Consider the following 22,592-nt stretch of genomic DNA (forward strand, 5'->3'; position numbering starts at 1 on the left):
AGTATTGAGAGCTTGTGTAATGTGCAATTTATTTTGGTCGTGAATGATTTTGTTGAGTTGCTCTAAGCCTGTACCAACAAATGCTTCTCCAGCATCTTCTTGGTTAAACTCCTTACACTCCCCCACTGTACCTCACTCTTTATAATGTTTTTATGGAGGTGGCAGAGACCTGGAAATTTTAAGAAATTTGTAATCATATGATGCAAAAAAGAAAAAGCTAGCTACTCCAGGTTATCTCAAAATAAGATGTCGATTTGCCAAAGATATTATTTCTGCCTTCTCAAGACATAGGTAGAGCATCTAATGGGTTGTTTTTTATCCTAAAGATTGGCTTTAAAATATGACCATGTAAAGAGCTGAAGAGTAAGTGTCCTGAGATTCCTTTCTGGGTAACTGCCAGGATAGTCTTTACATCCCAAGGCCCAGCTGTAGCATATTCTTATATTATGGGATTTTTTTGGCTGAGTGTGGGAGGAACATGCATGTTGATCCATTTAACTATCCATGTGAAGACAGACAACACTTGAGTTAAACCACTACTTATATTCAAAACTGTACTTTCAATATACACGTTGCTTAAACATCTTCTGTGCATCAATGCAAGAAGTATTTTTACCTTCTACCTCTTGAAATAACTTTGTCTGTCTATATAGTCTGTTCAATAATTTTGAACATTCTGATTTGGGGCCAATAAACATGGGTTTGGCTGATCCTTGAGTTTCACTTGCAGACATCCCTTGGTAGTTTAGATGAACAAAAAATATTTGATTTCTTTTCTGGTGATGTTTGTGAATCTGTTTGTATTGCAGAATTAGGGGGAAATAGAACATTAACTTGGGACAGAGGTGTTCATATAAGTCAGGAGACCTACAGACTCACACTATGCTGAATCTCTGAAAGGGTAAACAAAGAACTTTTCTCTCAACATAAACACATGTTCTTAATACTCTTCCTTTAACTTACTGTAGAAGGCCTAGAATAACTCCATTCAGACAATAACTATACCTTATGTATATCGTGGGTTCTAGTTACCATTGTTCATATTGAAATTTTAACGAAGGAAAAAGAGTCCTTTCTCATGCTGCTCATGGGGAAAATGTAGAAGACTATAGCACTATGTTGGTCTTTCAATGTTAAAATCCTTTGTTGTAAGAGAAATAAATTTGTAAAGTAAGCTGGGGGAAATCGGACAATAAGTCATCTGATACTATCTTTATCTTCCTGGTAGCAATTTTACTTTAAATTTTCTTAAAAATCAAATAGGATCTAAACCTCAAAGTAAGAGGTTTAATTTATTGCTGGAAGGTATATCTCTGAAGATTTTTGGTCCTCTGATGTATGAACAATGAGCTGACGGGTGGAGCAAGCAACAAGAGATATAAATCAGTCTTTCTCTGCCTTAACCTTAACAACCATAAATATAAGTCTAAAAACCTGAGAAAGGAAAGACAGTTTATTCTTTTTCTTGTTGTATTGTCCTTATTTTGCATGGAAGTTTAAAGTACATCAGGTGTACAATTTAGTGATTCAACACATACACACAACACCTGCTGCTCATCACAAGTGCACTGGCTAATAGTACACTATGTTAACTAACTGGAATTTAAGTAAAAACTTAAAAAAATAGGGTACATCAGTGACTTCTCTCAGAAATAAGCAGGAGAAAGAAAAAGAGGAAGTGAAGTGAAATAAAGTAGAAATTGAGAGGGGAAGAGGTATATCTCAAAGTGTCTGTCATGATTCTCCTGTATTTTAGCTGTCAAATACCTATAATTGTATGGACCCCAATGTTCATTGCAGCATTATTTACAATAGCCATGATATGGTAACAACCTAAGTGTCCGTCCATGGATGAATAGGTGAAGAAATTGTGGAATGGACACATAATGGAATATTATTTGACTATAAAAAGGAATGAAATCTTGCAAAATACAACAATATGGATGAAGCTTAAAGGCATTATGCTAAGTGAAATAAGTCAGTCAGAGAAGACAAATACTGTATGATCTCTCTTACATGTGGAATTAAATTAAAAAAACACCAAGTTCATAGATACAGAAAACAGATTAGTGGTTGTTGGGGGGGGAGAGGGGGAGAAATAGATGAATGGGGTCAAAAGTTAAAAAAAAAATTTTTTAATGAAGAAAAATTTTTTTAAATATTTTCTCTTAATAGTGCTCTTCTGAGACTGAGCAAGAAAACTTTGAATAAGACCCAGTTGGGGGTGGGATGGGGTATAAAATGAAAAAAACACTTACCGTTTACGTACATTATGCCAGGGATATCAGAAAACTTGGTCAAAAATAACTTAGTTAAAATGTCAATTTGATCAATGAATATCTTTTCACTATTACTTCTTAATTATGAAAGAATTCAAACAGAGGAAATATAACATACACCAAAACCAAATCTTTCCATATGTGCTTCAAATGTTTTCTCAAGGAAAAAAAATATTTTTTCAAGGAAAATAAAATATTACAAATATGGCTGAAGTCCTACTGTCCTGGACCTGGAAGTAACTATCTGTGAAGTTGGAGGCTTTATTCCCTTGTATGATTCTCATTCATATTTTCATATTTTTCCTATATATCTACATATTCGTAAACAATACCTTAGGGAGATTTTACATAAATGATACCATATTGAACTTTCCTTTTGCAACTTGCCTTTTCATTCAACAGTATGTTTCTGACATTTATCCAGATTGGCAATCCATTCCTTTTAAATTGTGGCATTTTATCTCATTGCATGAATACGCCCACTGAGGGACAGTTTGGTTGATTCTTTTTTGTTTTCCTGACTCTTATTTTACTCTTACAGCTTTCTTTGGCAGAAAACGTTCTTATTTCTGTCTCCATGTCCATGTGTCCAAGAGCTTCCCTTGGATTCACTCCTAGCCGTGGAATTGCCAGGACATGATTACGTTTCCCTGTGGTTTGCTTCAGTGTGAGACCAATATTGAAATTTTTATCCGTTTCCTTGAGGAAACTTTGTTAAACTCTAGACTGCATCTGTATATTTCTTAGATTTTTTTTCAGACAGTTATATCATCTGCAAGTAGTAGCAGATTTGTTTCTTTTCTAGTTTTTACAACTTTTTTCTTATCTTTTTGCTTTGCTTAGGACCTCCAGCGCAATGTTAGATAGAGGCAGTGGTAGAAGCCATCCATGCCTCATTGCTGACTTTAAAGAGAATATTTCAGGTGTTCTGGCATGAAGTTGTAAATATGGACTTTTGTTCCTTTTTCTTTTTCCTTTTTTTCCGTTTTCTGCCTTCTAGACTAGATTACTTCTTTTGTTTTAATCTCCCTTTCGGTTTTAAATTATAGATTCTATTTCTCTTCTTTTAAACCTTACTCTTCAATTAAAAATTTTTTTTAATGTTTTTATTTGTTTTTGAGACAGAGAGAGACAGAGCATGAGCAGGGAGGGGCAGAGAGAGAGGGAGACACAGAATCTGAAGTAGGCTCCAGGCTCTGAGCTGTCAGCACAGAGCCCGTCACGAGGCTTGAACCATGAACTGTGAGATCATGACCTGAGCCTAAGTCGGACACTTAACTGACTGAGCCATCCAGGTGCCCCATTACTCTTCAATTTTAAATATTTAAAGTTAACAAACAATAAGCTTAACCAGTAGCTCTTCGCTTCTTGTAAACAGTGATGTTCTTAAGTCACTTTGAAATCTTGGGTGTCATTCTTGATTTTATATCTTCTTTAAATTTTTTCACTAATTTTTCAGTCCTGGCTTCTTTGAATTTACCTGCATATTCATTTTCTTTGCTCACCCTTCCTCCCTTTATTCCTCTCCTTCTGTCAGGGTTTAATTTCCTCATGAAACTGAACCTTTAGTAGTTCTTTCAGCATGGACCTGATGAATTGTAAACAGTTACAATATTTATCTGACTTTGTCTTTATAATACAATTAATCTGGAAGGGCAGTCTAGCTTAGTACTGAATTCTGGATTGAATAGTTTATTCTACCTTCTGAACTTCCAGAGTATTAAGCCATTTCCCTCTCCTGCACCGTGCAGCCTACCTTTATTTTTGCTTTGAAGACTCTTCTCTTATTACTGTTCTTTTTTTAAAAAAATGTTTTTTGATGTTTAGTTTTGAGAGATAGAGCATGAGTTGGGGAGGAGCAGAGAGAGACACACCCACACAGAATCAGAAGCAGGCTCCAGGCTCTGAGCTGTTAGCACAGAGCCCCATGCAGGGCTCAAACTCATGAACCATGAGATCCTGACCTGAGTTGAAGTCATACTCTTCTTGATAGGTAATCCACATTTCTCTCCAGTGGCTTTGCCATTTTTCTCTTTGCTTTGGTGGTCTGTAATTTCATATAATAATGTTTAGGTGTGAGTTTTATACTGGCTAGAATTTATTTTATATCTTGAGTGTGAAAAGTCACATTTGTACCAATTCTGTAAAAGTCTCAGGCACCACATCCTCAAATACTCTCTCTCCTCCATTCTATTTTCTTTCTCCATTTGATATGTTGGATCTTCTTCTCCGTCTTTCTGTATTCCACGTCTCTTAACCCATCTTGTTTTTTAATTTCTGGAAGTTCTATGTGCAAAAATCTTTTTGTTTGTATAGTGTCCCCATGCTTGCAGTTTTTCTTTTATATTCTTTCAGATTATTCTGTTTTCTGAAATTATTGGTATGCTAATCCTCCTGTATGTTGTATCTGCCATCTCTGGCTCATGGTGGATTGTTTCCTTATTTATTTTTGTAATTTTTTAGCTCATTTTTTAGCAGAGCTTGCTTCTTCTGTAGGATTCATGCAGGCCTTAGATTTTAAGAGTCTTTGGGGGGATTTTGCATGTTTCTCTTGGGCTTACGCTTCTATATTCAGAACCCAAATGTGACAATCCCAAAGTATAATTAGATCAAAGTTCACCTTCCTTGTAGTCTTCCTATGACAGTAGGTGGATTTATGTAGAACATTCTTTCTCTGAGTGAAAAAGCAAGGTTCAGGAATGCTGGCTTTTACACAGCAGTCTCCATTCACACTCAGGTCCTCACACCTGGTCCTCATGGACATTAAACCCCAAATCTTGTTATGGAGTTTGACCTGTACCCCTTTCTCTACTCCCATCTGGGTCCACTGTATCGTCAATTTATTGGGTTACCACTCTTCTTTTCAGTACCCTTTTTGATTCAGCTCATCTATGAATGATAAAAATAAAAAAGACAAGCCATTGTTTGTAGATGTTTGCAGTGGGATGTTTTCAGGCCATCTTTGTTCTGTGAATGCATTCATTTATTATACACTTATCTATTCAGTACCTTTTCTCCCCCCAAAGTCATTATGTGTTTTGCCCTTTTTGCATACTTCAGTTGCTAACCAGGCTTCTGTAACTTGAATCTCATCAAGTTTTTCATAGAGGCAGGATTATTGGGCCATGCTTGAAATGTGTGTGAAGGATGGAGGGTGGAAATGAGAGCCAAACAGTGCCCACAGTGGAGCACTGATGTGCATTTTCTTAGTGATATTTTAATTCTGCAAGCATAAAATTTTGACTGAGGGATGTTTTACTTGTGGCAGTTGGTGAGGTGAGTAGATACAAGCCAGCACCTAAAAATTCAAAAGTGAGGACAAAGTGGAAGCCTGCCTGGGACCCACCCAGAAGGCCGAACCAGTGGTGGAGAAGGTGTCTGGCAAAGGAGTACATAGCACAAAAGGTCTTATAGTGATAACAAGTCAGGAAAGCACAGTGCCGAGTAATCCTTGGATGCTACCAAAATGAGAAGATGTCACTGGAGAGAGAACAAAGTTTGTAGATAAAGAGAGTAGACACAGAAGGTAGTGGGCTGAAAGGGAGGGGATCAACACAGAATGGATTGAGAAGTATGATCTGTAATGGGCAACCCAGGTGCTTCCAGAAATCATGCCCTTGAATGTTAGGTATTCAGAAAAACGTCTCCTTTGGACATTTCCCCATGTCAGCTAATCCTGAAAGTGTACTTGCCATGCTGGCTGGAGCCTCTGAAATGAAAAGCCTTTGACAAGTGAATAGTGATTTTTTTTAATGTTTATTTTGAGAGAGACAGAGACAGAGACAGAGACAGAGTGTGAGTGGGGAAGGGGCAGAGAGGGAGGGAGACACAGAATCTGAAGCAGGCTCCAGGCTCTGAGCTTCAGCACAGTACACGACGCAGGGCTTGAACTCACAAGCTGTGAGATCATGACCTAAGCCAAAATTGGATACTCAACCAACTGCACCACCCAGGTACCCCAAACAAATAGTGATTTTTAAGGACTAGAATATAAACTTTTCTTTTGCTAATAAGAGTGAAATCCAGAATCACTAAAATTCCAAGATGGTCCATGACAACATTTCTTTTTTTTTTTTTTTTTTAATTTACATCCAAATTAGTTAGCACATACTGCAACAATGATTTCAGGAGTAGATTCCTTAATGCCCCTTACCCATTTAGCCCATACCCCTTCCCACAACCCCTTCAGTAAACCTCTGTTTGTTCTCCATATTTAAGAGTCTCTTATGCTTTGTTCCCCTCCCTGTTTTTATATTATTTTTGCTTCCCTTCCCTTATGTTCATCTGTTTTGTATCTTAAAGTCTTCATATGAGTGAAGTCATATGATATGTGTCTTTCTGTGACAGGCTAATTTCGCTCAGCATAATACCCTCTAGTTCTATTCATGTAGTTGCAAATGGCAAGATTTCATTCTTTTTGATTGCTGAGTAATACCCCATTGTATAGATACAGCACATTTTCTTTATCTATTTATCCATTCATTGATGGACATTTGGGCTCTTTCCATACTTGGGCTATTGTCAATGGTGCTGCTATAAACGTTGGGGTGCATGTGCCCCTTCAAAACAGCATACCTGTATCCCTTGGATAAACACCTAGTAGTGCAATTGTGGGGTCTTAGGGTAGTTCTATTTCTAGTTTTTTAAGGGACCTCCATACTGTTTTCCAGAGTGGCTTCACCAGTTTGCGTTCCCACCAGCAATGCAAAAGAGATCCTCTTTCTCCATATCCTCGCCAACATCTGTTGTTGCCTGAGTTGTTAATGTTAGCCATTCTGACAGGTGTAAGGTGGTATCTCATTGTAGTTTTGTTTGTATGTCCCTGATGATGAGTGATGTGGAGCATTTTTTCATGTGTAAGTTGGCCATCAGAATGTCTTCTTTGGAGAAGTGTCTATTCATGTCTTTTGCCCATTTCTTCACTGGATTATTTGTTTTTGGGGTGTTGAGTTTGATAAGTTCTTTATAGATTTTGGATACTAACCCTTTATCTGATATGTCATTTGCAAATGTCTTCTCCCACTCCATCCGTTGCCTTTTAGTTTTGCTGATTGTTTCCTTTGCTGTGCAGAAGCTTTTTATTTTGATAAGGTCCCAATAGTTCATTTTTGCTTTTGTTTCCCTTCCCTCTGGAGACATGTTGAGTAAGAAGTTGCTGCGGCCAAGGTCAAAGAGGTTTTTGCCTACTGTCTCCTCGAGGATTTTGATGGCTTCCTGTCTTACATTGAGGTCTGTCATCTATTTTGAGTTTACTTTTGTGTATGGTGCAAGAAAGTGGTCCAGGTTCATTCTTCTGCATGTTGCTGTCCAGTTTTCCCAGCACCACTTGCTGAAGAGACTGTCTTTATTCCATTGGATATTCTTTCCTGCTTTGTCAAAGATTAGTTGGCCATATGTTTGTGGGTCCATTTCTGGGTTCTCTATTCTGTTCCATTGATCTCAGTGTCTGTTTTTGTGCCACACGACATTTCTAACCAACGGCTTTCAGCCCTTCCTGGATCTGGTTCTACTCAAGCAATGAAAAATAGCAAATGCTGAACTAGACAAAAGCTGAAGAAAGAGGCAGCAGGAGGAGTAGAAAATTAACAACTTTTAAGTGAACATGAGGACATCTACTTTCTTATCCTCGTTTTTGCTACTTGAAATCAATTATATTAGTTTTTGGTGAGGATAAAGGTTCTTACAATAAACTAGCTATAAAGTAAAAAGAGTGATCAAAATAATCAAATATCCTCTTTCTGTGTTTTCCATCCTCAGTCCTTTTTTCTCCTTCTCAGCTTCCTCCTTCCCTACCTCCTCCTTTCCCATGTACTACTCTCCCCTCTGTACTCCTGATCCCCTCTCCTGCCTTTCCACTTTCTTTCTCTTTCCTCTTCTCTGTCATTTCAGCAACACCTCTCACACTTGAGGATCAACAAAAGGAGGGTTTCCCTGAGGGGAAACACACCCAAATTAAAGTAGAGTTTTTTCCCTAAAAATGAGAACATGCACTAAGATCCCCCCTACCCACCCCAAATCATTGCCAGTGTATTTTCTCAAAATAGAGAGATATTTTGGGACGGAGATACCCCTTTTGACAAATCTTCCCAGATACCAGTGGATTCTTGTCAAGACAATGTCATTGCATTCTCTGTAAAATCAGGAACAACTCAGTCAAGTCTCTTTCAAATATATTCATGCTAACAGCAAAACTCTAAATGGAGCTTAGCTTCCTTGGCAGATAATATTAAGTACCAGGAGTTTGGACATAATGAACACAATTGTTGCTTGATGTGTACAGATGTGACAGTTTTATCATTTTGACGGTTACTTGTACTTGCAATTTTTATTGCCTGTTTTTGACAACTCATTTTTCTCAGCTGGAACCTACCAGGTGATTGTTATAGATGCCAGCCTGAAGATAAATAATCTCATGAAGTTCTGCAAGAACTTGATGGTTCTGAGTGTCTTTCTTCCCTTGGGCCAGAAGGTACTGCACATTATCGTTTGGGGACAATGACATTTCTAGGCCTCTGTCAGTTTGTGTGCCTCCAACGTAAAAAGAAGAGTGAGTCTTGGCCTTGCTGTCTGCTCTTTCCTTGCAGATGTTAAGGTTTAGCAGATCTGACCACCTTGTTCCTGAGACTTAGATTGTAGCTACCTTAGATCTTTGTATTTAAGTCACATCCAGAACTTTCCAAGGAGAAAGTATCAAAATCTCATCCTCATGTGTAGTGGGATACAAAGAGAAAATAAGGTGATGTGAAAAGTCTGGGGTTTGAATCTTGGCTCTGCCATCCACTGCTGCTATAAACTTGGATGACTACTTTGCACTTCAGTTGCTTCATCTGTGAAATGGAACAACAAAAAACAAAAAACAAAAAAACTTCCTCTTGGGCACTTCTGAGAAATAAATGAGGGTAAGGCACCTAAAAGTACTTGCCAAGTAGCAAGTGGTTGATATTAACAAAAATAATTAAAGTAACAGCTTCTACCCAATAGAAAACAGATACAAAACCAATAAAGATGAAAAGTAAAACTAACTACACAGACATTTCAACATAGACACCAAAACCCTGACCCTTAGAGAGTTTAATATAGCAGTTTAATCCCCAGATACATCACGTTGCTGGGCTTAAGGGGATAATGTTTTTAGAATATATATTAAGATGTTGTTGGAAAGGTTTAAAACAAAGCAATGAAAAATCTGTTGGTCCTGGGGCGCCTGGGTGGCTCAGTCAGTTGGGCGTCCGACTTCGGCTCAGGTCATGATCTCGTGGTTCGTGAGTTCAAGCCCCGCGTCGGGCTCTGTGCTGACAGCTCAGAGCCTGGAGCCTGTTTCCGATTCTGTGTCTCCCTCTCTCTCTGACCCTCCCCTGTTCATGCTCTGTCTCTCTCTGTCTCAAAAATAAATAAACGTTTAAAAAAAATTTGTTGGTCTTTTAGATTGCAATGACACGTGCAAATTATAAAGTACTTTCCTATGCCTTTTCCTATTTAATCATCTCTTTGACTCATGTTTGCAGTATGGAGCCAAAGGACAATGACAACATTTAGGTAGCTATTATTGTTTATGTTTATTTATTGAGAGGGTGGGGAAAGAGCTGAAGCTGGGAAGGGCAGAAAGAGAGGGAGAGAGAGAATTCCAAGCAGGCTCCGTGCTGCCAGTGCAGAGCCCGTCACGGTGCTCAATCCCATAAAAAACAATGAGAATGAGATCATGACCTGAACTGAAATCAAGAGTCAACTGAGCCCCCGAGGCATCCCTAGGTATCTATTATTTTTCACAGTATCAAGATAGCAGTGTTGATTTTAAAAATGAGATATGGTTGCCATCACCCTCTATCCTTGTCCTCAGGTACTCTTCCAACTGAGTGAGGGTTCCTCTGTCCTTCAGCATTGAGTCTGTTCAAGTTGGATGTTCTGAGATCAAGGGCCCAGTTAAAATAAACTGCTATCCAGAGAAAATAAGTCAAAACTAAGAGACTCAGTCTGGCCCTCGAGGACAAAAGATCAAAAGAAGAGGAAATATGGTTCCAGGCGAAATCAGATGGTTGGGCTCCAAGGGAAGGACTAGGAGCTGGGCCTGGGAAATCATTCCCACCTCACCCTCCTCCTGTTTTCCTTACTGGTTCTACTCCTTCACCTGCCTACCCTTTCAAAGATAATACAATGCCCAACCCGACTTTGAGGGAACATACATATCTCTTATAAGTGTAAGAACAGATGTGCAATCTCACTGGTAATCTAAATCTAAAAATGGTAATGCTGGTAACTATAAAATACCATGGAAGGATTTTGAATAGGTCAGGGGTACAGCCAGAATGAGAGCAACTTTGCTCTTGTCAGCATTCTGAAGAAATACATAGCTCTCTGCACATATCTCAGAATATAAGTTATACAGATTTCACAGTTCTTTAAATCTGAAAATACTGATATTACACCATTAAATGCACCATATTTGACATTTGTGTGGTGTTCTATTATAGAACTGGAGTACTTAAAAATATCAGTAGGATAACATTGACCCTATGCAATAGGAATATGTCTTCACATTTTAAATTTCTAATGAAGAAACTGAGGTACAGAGAGGTTAACTGTTTTGCTCAAGACTGCACAGCCAATAGGTGTTAAAGTTGGATTTTCAACAACATAAATTTAGACTTATGTTCCTTCACTGCATATATGTAAGAGGCATAATGATTGGTTTCATAGTATCATTGAAGAAGTGAACTTTCTGTAGTGGAGAACTGACTTAGGTTAGGGAAGTTCTTTCTGGTAAGTTCAGAGACCAGAATTCAAATATGTAGAAATGTTGAAATGTGAATTTCCCTTTCTGTAATCTGCCATTCTTTAAGAGCTTAAAGAGTATTACAGACGGTCCCTGATTTACAATGGTTTGACTTAGATCAAAATGCGAGATGATCCTATCTCATAGCATATGAAAATATAATTTAAATATTTTTTATTTTTTTAATGTTTATTTATTTTTGAAAGACAGAGAGAGACAGAGGATGAGCAGGGGAGGGACACAGAGAGAGAGGGAGACACAGAATCTGAAGTAGGCTTCAGGCTCTGAGCTGTCAGCACAGAGCCCGATGTGGGGCTCGAACTCATGAACTGCGAGATCATGACCTGAGCCAAAGTCAGACGCTTAACTGACTGAGCCACCCAAGTGCCCCTAAAAATATAATTTATAGCCATCCTCACTTAGAAGAGGAGGAAGTATAAAATGGCAGTCTGTAGGGAGAGCAACTTGGTACCCTGTACCAGATCTTTAAGATTTTGTATTCCCCTTGGGACCCCAAAAGCACACTCTTAATCTATGCTCCAGAAATAATCATGGATGTGACAGATTTGGGTAAAAGATGATTTATCATTAAATTGTTAATGATGAAAAAGGAAAGCCCCTAATATTAAACTACAGGGCGGGGGGGTAAAAATTCTTGTCCATTCAAAAAAGTACAATACTATGCATCCACAAAAAAGATATTGTAGGAAAATACTTAATACCATGAAAAAATACTCAAATTAGATAAGGATATGGGTGAGAGGGAATGAGTTCAAAAGAGTACATAATCTGAGTCTACCCAGGCTTCACCAGACTGTGAGTATAGACGACAGTGACATTATCTGTAAGAAGCAAAATCTCACTGTCTAGTGCTCACACCCATTCACAGCGGATTCTAGCAGCCCCAGTCTTCCCTTGTTAAGCCTGGAATTACCACCCATGCTCAGGCAGCAGTGTTTTGGGTTGCTACCCAGAGAACTGAGAATTTACATCCACTCCAGCCAGTGCACATCTATTTCCTCAAGCAAAGAAGGCACATAAAGGTGCCTCGCCCTGCCATTATTAACATTGTTCACAGTGGGGATGCTAATATCTGAGCCACTGTTAGGTTCTCTCCACAGAGGGTGGGCAGAAGCTCTGCTCTCCAACTCAGCATCTCACTTCATCACCTGAGGATTAGTGGGGTGCTGCTGGGTCTTAGGGTTACATCTATAGCCCTTCTGTTCACAGGACTCACACATGAATCCATGGACTTGTGGAAGTACCAATACCTAAGGCAGACACACTTGTCTCCTCTACCCTAATTTTTCTTCTGTTTTCTACATGCAGATTAATTCATAGAAAATGTTTTTGGAGGACCATCAGCGTCACCAATTTCTCAGACTTACCAAGTTGTGTTAGGGTCATGTCAATAGACATTGCAGCTTCAAAGCCAGATAATCTCTCCATTCAAATTCTGCAGTGCAGATGTAAAACATAATATCTTTTTAGAAATACATGTATGTGCCTGTACAACTAAATGCCCAGAAAAAAGAGGTATGCATAAAAATCAGTGTTTATCTCTGGGTGTTGGGATTAAATGTATATTTTTTGCATGGAGCCTACTTAGTTTTTTCATCAGAAAAAATTAGGGGCACCTGGGTTGCTCAGTCAGTTAAGTGTCTGACTTCAGCTCAGGTCATAATCTCACAGATGTGGGGGTTCGAGCCCCGCATCAGGCTCTCTGCTGTCAGTGCAAAGCCTGCCTTTGATCCTCTGTCCCCTCTCTGCCCCTCCCCGTCTCATTCTCTCTCTCCCTCTCTCTCTCTCTCTCCCCGCTCTCTCTTTCTCTCTCAAAAATAAACATTGAAAACATTTTTAAAAAGCAGCTATTTAATTTTTTCTTTTTAAAATTGCACTAAGTTATTGATGTGTGTAGTATAATGTACATAATTCTTTTTACAAAGGTAGAAACTGGTCACTACTTCTTCTGTAATTTGAAAACTCATTATATTCACAAAAAGTCCAATGTCTTACATCATTTCTCAGAGGGGAATTAATTGAAACAATAGTGAGAGTTGCTCTTTCTAACACTTGATTGTTTTTATAACATAACTTGATTGTTTTATAACATGGTTGTCACCAACACCAAGCCTTAGGGGGCATTTCTATAAATAATTATAATCATGCTTTAATTGTTGGTCTTGTTTAGGAAAATATATTTGAGTGCTCTGAATTTTCTCTCTCTGGTAGGTTGATATATTAAATTGTTTATTATATAAAATAATGATTGTTCTTATTTTCAGTTTTTTTTTAAGTTTATTTTGAGACAGAGAAAATGCGAGTGGGGGAAGGGCAGAGAGAGAGAGAAAATTGCAAGCAGGCTCCACAAGGTCAGCACAGAGCTTGATGGGGGCTTCAAACTCACCAACCATGAGATCATGACCTGAGCCGAAATCAGACGCTTAACTGGCTGAGCCACTCAAGTGCCCCCTTTTTTTCAGTTTTAAAAGGGTCTTTTCTCCACATACTTGTGGACCTGTCTTTTTCTACTTAACTGGAAGCTCTGGCCAGAGTATCTACCTATGATACTCAGGATCTTTGGTGCATGTTCTATCAGTGGAGTAAACATATGGCCCCTTCCCACCCCCATGCACCACCACCTAAAACATTTCTCCCCACAGTTAATGATAAAGGCATCACCTCTTAGTGCTAAATGGGAATTTAGATCACTTATGCAAAATCTCTCTTGTCTCAGTTAAGATAACTGAGATTCAGAGAGGATAAGCAACTTGTCTGAGACCACACACCTGGCTATTAACTGAGTTGGCAACCAAACCTGTAACCCTGACCCTCTCATAATCAATAGCAAATTAAATTAGTTATTCACAGCCAAATGATTCCAAAACAGAAGCTATAAACACTTGGAAATAATTTCTATACAAGAGAAATTATATAAAATATGGTCTATCTTAATATACTTAATATGATGTGAGGAGGAATCATCAAGCGTAGTAGAGCCCAAAGCCTACAAAGATTCTGTAACGGCTTCAGCTGGGAAAGGGTCAAGAAAACATCCCAGAAGAAGCCACATTTAGTCCAATACCTAAAGACTAGTGAGACGCTACTCAAGTGTAGGAGTAGACTCCAGGGAGGAGTGCTGCAGGAGGAAGGGACACCTTGGTGTGGGCCAAGAGCTGAGAAGGTCCCCCAAATTTGAAGAGCTGCAAGAGTTTGATTAAGGCTAGAGCTTAGAGTAGAAGACAGGGAGTAGTGATGGGACACTGGGGAGGCAGGCAGAGGCCAGATCGAGAGGTATCTTGCAGGCCCCAGTAAGCAGTTTATCTTAAGGGTTTGATGGAAACCGGAGCACTCCGGTAAGGATATTTTAAATTTATGCCTTACCTGGTAATATGAAATGGCAGGGAAGTGTGATGAGATCCTGGTGCCAAGGAGAAGAGCCATGAGCTCAGGTTTTCACCATTTACAATAGATACCTTCTCTCCCCAGACTATCCTTTTTTTCTTAAGTTTATTTATTTATTGAGAGAGAGAGAGAGAGAGAGAGAGAGTGTGTGTGTGTGTGTGTGTGTGTGTGTGCATGTGCATGAGCAGGAGAGGGGCAGAGAGAGAGAGGGAAAGAAAGAGAATCCCAAGCAGACTACACACCAGCAGCACAAAGGCTGACTCAGGGCTCAAACTCACGAACCATGAGGTCATCATGACCTGAGCCAAAACTAAGAGTCAGACACTTAACCAGCTGAGCCACCCAGGCATCCTTCTCCAGATGATCCTTCTTAGTAAAGAACAAGTGTCATGGTGATGGGGTCCTCCGTGCCCACTCTCCCTACTACATAATAGCTATGAAAAATGTGAAAAGGACCAGGGACTATGCTACTGAAAAACTTCTGAGCATAGAAAGTATCTTTTAGAACTGCTGTATCATCACCCTTTATCATAACCAAGGAAACTTTGAAAAAGACCATCTCAACAGTTGGGTCTATCTTTCAAGTTTCCCCAAGCTGCACTAGGTTACGTGCTGGTTTCTTATAGCAGAGGTCTGAAGATAGTTTTTCCCTAAGATTACTGACCAGGATATATAAACACAATGACTTCATTTTCTGTCCCTGTGTCCACTCTTCTGTCCTACTTTCCTCTTAAGTTCACTCCTGCTCATCACACCATGTGTTGGAAAAGTATGGTCACTCTAGCATAAGGGTATCTGATCATTTTGTTCCTGACCCATGATCAGTTGGTGGTATCCATATTTAAAGTGACTTTCCAGAATTTGACCTGCAAAATGCTAGCATCCATACTCTTGTTATAGTCTCTTTATGAACAACAGCTTATATTTGAAAAAAAAAATGGGACGTAGGAAAGTAAAGTCCATCTAAAGCCCAGTTAGAGATTTTTCTCTCTGAGACACCAGTTAGCCTACATGAGGATGGCTTCACTGGCACAGAGTTTTCACAGTGTAGCCTGAGGACTGCCTGCTTTGAAATGATTGGGGTGCCAGTTAAAATTCAGATTCCTGGGGCATCTGGGTGGCTCAGTCAGTTGAGCATCTGACTGTTGATTTCTGCTCAGGTCTTTGATTTTGATCAGGATCATGGGATAGAGCCCTGCGTCAGGCTCTGCCCTGAGCGTGGAGCCTGCTTAAGACTCTCATTCTCTCTCTCTCTCTGTTTCCTCTCTTTCTCTGTCCCTCCCCCATGCATGCACTCTCTCTCTCAAAAAATAAATCAATAAAATAAAAAAAATAATAATTCAGATCCCTGAACCCAACCACTGATCTTAATCAGAAGGGGGGAGGGAGGTGAGAGAGACGCATTTTTCTAAGTTTTTCAGGTCATTCTTATGTAAAGTTGGCTCATATACACCAACAGACCCAATTTAGGCAGATGCTGGCAGTGCACTGCCCATTTTCTCTTGATCCATCCCAAGGGCATTTGCAAATAGTCCTGAACAAGCATGCAGTTTCCCTGTTGTCTGTCATCTGGCAGTAGACGCATGCTAGGCCTGACAAGTTGAGTAGACTGTGATTGTTGGGGAGTTACTCCCAGTTATTCTTGACCAAGTTACTCTTGAAGGAGGAGTGATGGTGGATAAATAGTCCTCAGTGGGACCATTTGGCAGGGAGTTTGGTATAGTCTCTGAGAGGTCCCCAGCAAGGTAGAATGCCAGTTGCCCTGGAAATAACCTAACCATCAATGTATCTTTATTGGCTTTCCTCCCTTCCCTAGCTCCCTTGCCCTGTGCCCTCCCTCCACCCTACCCTTCCCTTCCTCACCCCCTCACCTGCTTCCTGGGATCATCTCTCAAATAATCTGCTTGGACTCACATCATTGTCTCAAGGTCCACTTTGGGGGGAATGCAAATTAAGGGAGAGAAAATTTATATGAAGTATAAAAACTTTATTGCAACTGAATTAGAGGATAAGACTTGAAGAATGGAGGGCTAAAAAAAATTTTTTTAAGTTTATTTATTTATTTTGAGAAGGGGGGAGGAAGGGAGGGAGGGGGAGAGAGAGAGAGAGAGAGAGAGAGAGAGAGAGAGAGAATGAATATCCCAAGCAGGCTCCTCACTGTCAGCGCAGAGCCCAATGTGGGGCTTGAACTCACGAAATGTGAGATCATGACCTGAGCTGAAACCAAGAGTCACATGCTTAACCGACTAAGCCACCCTGGTGCCCCTAAAAAAATTTTTAAAGAGATTTGATGTAGGAAATTTTATTAAATCTGCCCAATTAAAACTGAGCCAATTTAGGCAATTTTTTTTCTATTGTCTGCTGTCATTTCTGTGTGGGTGTTCATCCTTCTATAAAATCTAATGTGTTCAACATCCTTCTCAAAGTATGCTAATCACTTGATATTAAATCCTGCAGCTTTTCCTTGAGAAAAAAATTCAGGTTTTCAGGAGATGAATATTAATTTTACATATGCAACATGGAATTTGGATGACTTAGGAATTAATTTTCCTTTGATAATAGACAAAAGAATGGTTAGCCAAAAAAGGGGAGGGGGGAATTTTAAACACGTGTTTTCCCAGGGACTACATGTTATTTGACTAAGAATTTCAACTGTATATTACTAAAATCTAAGTTCCTCTCAGCTGACGGTTGTTCAAATGCATCTTTAGCATCTTCTAAGAAAAAACACTTTGAAAATAAAATTTGGTGTCTTTCTTGTCAGCTCTAAAGGAAGACAGCATGATATTTTGGGGAAAAGTTTGGATTTAAGTGTTTGGCAAAACAGCTGTATCACCTTCAGCAAATTACTGAACATCTCCAGATTTCAATTTTCTTATTCATTAAAGGGTAATAATAATAATGCTTGCTTCACTAGGTTGTTTTGGGGATTAAATAGAGTTTTTTAAGGTGCCTGGCACATGGCAGGTGGATACTCCCTACCCATGGGCTCACACGACACCCCAGCTAGAAGCACACACTATGACAAAGGCAGCTTTTATCAGCTCAGGAATGCCCTTGAGGTTTCTTTTCATATACTCTTGTTTAACTTGCTCTGTTCTGTCATTTCTGTCCAGTAACTGTCTTGGGCTGAAGGAGCATTATTTATAGAATTCTGTGTAGCCGATGTCCCTGACCCGCGAACATTTGGCTGACTTTGGCATGGCCACTAGCTCCAGTGAAAACTCAAATGACTGGCTTGTCAACCTAATGACATACACAAAATTCAACTGTTTAACTTGTTTGCTTTCCACAGAAATTAGTCTGTTTTGACAGAACCGAATGAAAAAACAGATCGTTTTGACATTCTTTAAAAACAAGATGCACGGCTCCTGGGTGGTTCAGTCAGTTGAGCGTCTGGCTTCAGCTCAGATCATGATCTCATGGTTCATGGGTTCAAGCCCCACATCGGGCTCTGAACTGACAGCTTGGAGCCTGGAGACTGCTTTGGATTCTGTGTCTCCTTCTCTCTCTCTCTGTCCCTCCCCTACTTGTGCGTGCGCTCTCTCTCTCTCTCTCTCATAAATGTTAAAAAAAAAAAAAACACAAGATGGAAAATAGCCAATGAATCTTGTCCAACCAGTTTGGAGATTTATGTGTCTACCCTTGCCACTAAAAAACAGGCTGGGTTGTATGGAATTTTTCCTTTTGGATTGGTCCTTCAAGCTTGCATGAATGAGCTGTGACGGGTTCTCCGACACAGATTTCCAAGTGAACTCAGGACCTCGGTACCTCAGGACCTTTATTTGATGTGTGTAATGTTACTACTTAGGCTGTTGACTCCTTCCCACTACAGAGAATTTTATGCTGAGTTCTTAATGGCAGTTCCACTTTTCATTGTGCGAATGTTTTATTACTGAACATATTTTTATTGTATATATTTCTAGTCCCCTCCCAAAGTACTGTCTTCTCTTGTCTTCCCTATGGGGTTATATATGTAAAAGTCTTACTGCTGTCTGACCTAAACCTTTTGAGGGCTAGGATGATATCTTTTTTATCTTCATATTTCTTGGTACCTATTATGGCAAAATGATTTGTACAAAGTATATGCTGGTCCTCATTTTGATTCCTCCAGAAACAGACTCTAAAACAAAGATTTGAGCACAAGTAGTTTGAAAGTACCTGTAGAGAGCAAGGAAATAGAAAAAGAATGAAGCTCATACAGGGCGCACTGAAATGCAGGTGCCATTGTGGAGACCCAGGGCTCAGTGCAGTTGGAAACTTCTGGAAGGTTGCCTGGAATATGCCTCAGGGTTCCTCATAAGGAGTGAGAAAGTCGCAGTATTCATCCTATGGTGAATATGCATTGTTGCTTATGGGAACGATGGTAGCAATGATAGCTGCATTGTTGTTTGACGTTTACTCCAAGGGGCATTGACTCCTGGGCACTTCGACCAGCTCTGCAAGCAGCCGGTGCATTCCCGCTCCTCAGAAAACCCTCAGTCAGAGAGTGACTTTATAAGAAAACCCAGGGGATGCCTGGGTGGCTCATTGGGTTAAGCGTCCGACTTTGGCTCAGGTCATGATCTCCCAGTTTGTGAGTTCGAGCCCCGCGTCGGGCTCTGTGCTGACAGCTCAGAGCCTGGAGCCTACTTCAGATTCTATGTCTCCCCCTCTCTCTACCCCTCCCCTGCTCATGCCTTGTGTCTGTCTCTCAATAATAAATAAACGTTAAAAAAAAATTGTAAGAAAAGTGAGGGCTAAAGGACCATGAGCAGGACACTGACCACCGCTGCTATAATGCTCAACAAACCTTATCGTACAGAATTGAAAGGAATTTCCCAAGAGTTCTAAGAAATGTCCTAAATGGCCCTAAAAACTGAAATCCTTGATTTTTTGTTCATCTCCTGCAGTTACAGATCTTCAACAGCATCAGCTTTGTCAGGACTGAATGATTTGGCGACAGTGTCATTTCTAAAACCAGTAGCAGGGAAATTTTTCTTCTAACTTAGTCACACTACTGGTATGTCTTCCAGACACAAGCCATGTTACAGATGGAGCAAAAAAAAGTACTTTTTATGCTTTTTAAACCAAGCAATATGGGATCACAGTAGAGACTTTGAGCAAAAAAGATTCCATGGTCCTTTGGAAACAGTGCTGGGCCAGAAGTCAAGGAGTTTAGGTTTTCTTCTTTCCAATGTGCCTCTGTAGCTGTGTAGCCTTGCAGAAATCCCTCTAAACCTTCTAGGCCCCATTTTGCTGATCTGTAAAATGTACAGATTGAACGAACACTAAGGTTTCTTCCCACTTTGAGCAGGATTCACCTCTGAAATAAAGCAATGGGACTTGTATTCGTTACAGGGATCAAGTAAGGGGTGACGAGAAAAAATACAGACTTACATGTAAGTGCAAACATACATATTTATTTCTGTAACAATTGTAGGTCTCTATTTATTCTATAGTTATTTTTACTCCAGAAATTAAAACACAAAATTTTATGGCATTCAGAATATATCCTTTACAAATGATTGTACTCCCCTGAAAGCACATGTTTTCTTCTCCTGCTTACAAATGAGAGTATATTTTCCGAGTAGGATCAGAACAGGGAAAGAAATTTGATAAAGAAAATTATATCTTGTTTTTCTTGTGACTGGCATGATTAAGTGGTCTATAGAGATGAATGTCAGCTGAAGATGTGTGAAAATAACCTAAGGTTGCTTCCCCATGTGATGCAAGTTTCTCTTAATTTCCCATTGGTCTTCATAAACTGAGCAGGATTGTACTAGTATAAAAAGACTCCCTATCTCTTAATATTAAAAAAAATCACACTTGCAGGTTTTTTTTCTGGTTTAGCCTGAATGTTGGTCTTATACCCTACTAAATGTAAGGTTTTATCATTTGTTCCCAAGAGTTAGGATGTTGTGTTAAGGGGTAGTAGCAACTAGCTCAAACCCATTGGGGTTTTGTGGGCTCACCTGCCCCAACCCCTATCTTTAAGGACTTTACATCACACTACAAGTAAGGAAAATCAGGTGCTTCAAGATAAGGATAAAAATCATATTGTGAAAGATATGTCAAAAAGAAGAAAGATTCACATTCTAGGGTAGCACTACCCCTAATCATCCCTGGCTCTGATCTTCCCACTTGGGTGGGAAATGCCTAGGCTTGGCTGATACTCAGCTGACGATAAAGACTGTTATTAGCTCTGGTTTTGAGTTCCAGCCAAGTTTATGGGCACTCAGCAGCTGCTGCCCCCAAGTATTGAGAAAGCAAAGCCACAGCCAGGCCCTTCTGCCAGTGCGTTGCCACTGTGTGTACCTGTTCATCTCCCTGGAGACCAACCCCACTCCAGACTGGGTCTTTAGGACCCTGGAAGCAGTGAGTGGGTTTCTGAGGCTCTCTGCCTTCTCTAAAGGGATCTACATGTTCTTATTGGGCTAATAGGAATGTCTGAGATCCCAGTAGACCTTTGAGTCAAATTCAACTTTGGAACTTTTTAACAACTGGGGACATCTAGGGATAGGAGCCTGTGCTCACCCCCAGTTCAGTCCAGTCTGGAATGAATCATGAAGTAGGTAATGTTCAGTTTTATTAGGTCTCTGAAAGAAGTTTAAGTTCTGTCTTTTGGAGAGAAGGCGTGTGTGTGTGTGTGTGTGTGTGTGTGTGCGCGTGTGTGCGCGTGTGAGCGTGCTGAGGTGGGGAAAAGTGTGGTAAACAGCTTTCTACAGTTTCTTATGGATTTTATTTTAATAATTACAGTGCCAGATTTGTAACCTTTAAGGTACTTATGTTGTCCATAGTTTTATTACCCAGTAGTATGTGCGTGTATGTATATATGTATATGTGTATATGTATACACATATATTCGTATTCCCATAGTTTTATTATTGTTTCTTTTTTGGAAATTATTTTCCTTACCCTCAAGGTCTTTGTGCAAGGGCTCTAAAACTTCTCACTAGAAGGATTGGAAATGTAGATTCCTAGCTCCTCGAAGATTAGATGTGGAGAAAATAGTTAATTAGGAGTCTACACTTTAAACAGTTACCCCCTGTGATTCTAAATGCAGTTGGCAGGTGGATCTTATTTTGAGAAAAACTATTTTAGAGAAGCTCATCTGATAAATTTTTTTGAAAAACCTCTTCTAAAAAGAGGTCTTGTCGATGCCAGAAATTGAGTGTTTCTAAATAGAAGTAAATCATGGATAATTTTTTGTCATCTACAAGAAAATAGCCAATAGATATGTGATACACACTTGAAGGTCATTGTTATTTAGGGCATATATGAATTTAAGCATTTTGTTTTGTATTTTCACCTATTTTTTTATGTTTAAATTCGTGTTGACAGTTCCCTTTGGACATGACAAATATAGCTACTTAAAAAGTCTAAAATATCATGGACTAGCCTTTGACCTTAGAAATGTTAGATATTTTACTTAACTAGCATTTATTAAATACATATTTATTGACATTTTTCTTTGTACTGGGCCCTCTGCCTGCACTGAAGTGATACACATGTAAACTGTCCCATAAATGTTACCGGAGTGTCCTGAACTTCTGTGCTTGTGTGAAATACACAGGCTCAAACAAAAAGAAGTTTTGCTTAAACAAAGAGGTGTTGTTTGCTTAGTTTTACTCAGTTTAGGAATCATAAACTTTATTATCATTGTGAGCAAGACCTAGAGAAATGTTCAGAATCTCAACTGATGACTGGAAGTGGGTAAGATAGTCATGGGGGTAAGAGGAGTGTCCCCACAAATTATACCAACATGTTTCCCCAGGGATTCTGGAGAATGTGAGAATTAAGGTCACAGTGACTAAAGACGTACAGGAGCTGGGCTATTTCTCAAACGTGATAAGGTGGAAAAAGGTTTAACAACTACTGATTTATGATTATCTGGAGGCCTTTTTAACTTAGTCTTTTGTAATACAACAAAGACTATCTGTAAATGTCTGAACCCATACTCTGGAAAGGAAGGTAGTGGACCAGACTTGGTTGTACATCAAACACACACACACACACACACATCCTGTGATTTCAAGGCCCACACCCTTGGCCTTCTGATTAACTTCCTACAAGTTCACTTTGAGTACAGTCCTTATCCAGTGATTCTTGAGGAAGGATATCTGAGGGTGTTTAGTCAAGTAGCTGCTGCTTTGACG

At 39.5% G+C, this 22,592-nt stretch overlaps 1 protein-coding gene across 4 annotated transcripts in view; it reads left to right on the plus strand.

Moving 5' to 3' along the window:
- PLPPR1 (phospholipid phosphatase related 1) overlaps positions 1-22,592 on the plus strand; it is a 327,234-nt gene that overhangs the window by 201,245 nt on the left and 103,397 nt on the right. The window lies entirely within an intron of this gene.

The sequence above is a fragment of the Panthera onca genome, chromosome D4, assembly GCF_046562875.1.
Source record: "Panthera onca isolate mPanOnc1 chromosome D4, mPanOnc1 haplotype 2, whole genome shotgun sequence".
Taxonomy (NCBI): Eukaryota; Metazoa; Chordata; class Mammalia; order Carnivora; family Felidae; genus Panthera; species Panthera onca.